Raw genomic sequence first — 1,125 nt, forward strand, 5'->3', positions numbered from 1 at the left:
ATTTTTAAAAATTTTATTTTATTTTTTCAGTGATCCAAGATTCATTATTTATGCACCACAGCCAGTGTTCCATGCAATACATGCCTTCCATAATACCCATCACTCATCCCCCCCAACCCCTCCCTTCCAAAACCCACAGTTTGTATTACTATTTTTTGCAAATTTAATTGCAATATGTCTTGGTGTTGGCCTGCTTTTGTTTTCACACTATCTACCCCTCGGTTGTTTGCCTACCTTCTCTCTGGGAGCAGGGCAGTGTTATCCAGGCTCTACCCTAGCCAAGCCTACTGACCTACAGGCAGGACAGTGGGCAGAGCAGGAGGCTGTCCTTAGAGGGCAGTGGGCAGTAGATGTCATGAACTTCTCTTGAAGGTGCTGCTGATGTAGAGGTATAGAAAGATTTGAGGCTTGAGAACAAAGAGGGGGCCAGCCTTAGGCTGGGGAACCAGTACTAACCATTCCTTGCCTTTAGGCCACCTGTGTCACCAAAAGGAGCTGCTGGAACAAGAATCTGAGCAGGGCCTGGCAGGTCACAACCAGCCCATGGCAGTTGTGGAGCTGCCAACTGGAGAACTCCAGCCAGACAACACAGCTGCTGCTGCCTGTACCCAGTGCCACCAGCTCCCAGATCTTCTTGACATGGCCACTGGTGCCTGTGGCCTCTTTCTCTGGGATGACGGCAGCCACAGTACCCTTACAGACCTGGTATGGTGAGGTCTTGTCCACCAAACAGGCAAAGCTGGTGCTGACCACAGCCACACAGTGCTGCTTATGGGTTAGGATGTTCTCTACACTCAGAGGAGCAAGTGGAGGCTTGCTGGAGGTTTAGAGGGACTCTGGGCCTATTCTGGACTTTGGGGAAATATTATCCTTGTGCATTCCCTTTATGCACCTCTCTCTTTCTCTTTCTCTATCACCTTTCTCCATGATCATGACTCACTCCCCTCAGCAGCACCTATGATCAGTTCTCCCCTAAACCACATTTCCACACCTCCTACCTCCCCGGGTGTGGCCTTGCCTCTCCCTTTAATTGTGGAGTTTGTTCTGTCAGTCTTCAAGTAGATTTATGGGGTTTTAGGATGATTTGATAGTCACCTAGTTGCATTTTGGGGAATGCAACTAGTC

General features: G+C 49.0%; 1 pseudogene; it reads right to left on the reverse strand.

Moving 5' to 3' along the window:
- Nucleotides 1-353: 353 nt before the first annotated feature.
- On the reverse strand, nt 354-879 carry LOC116587156 (annotated as a pseudogene).
- Nucleotides 880-1,125: the final 246 nt, after the last annotated feature.

Source organism: Mustela erminea, chromosome 3 (assembly GCF_009829155.1).
Source record: "Mustela erminea isolate mMusErm1 chromosome 3, mMusErm1.Pri, whole genome shotgun sequence".
NCBI lineage: Eukaryota > Metazoa > Chordata > Mammalia > Carnivora > Mustelidae > Mustela > Mustela erminea.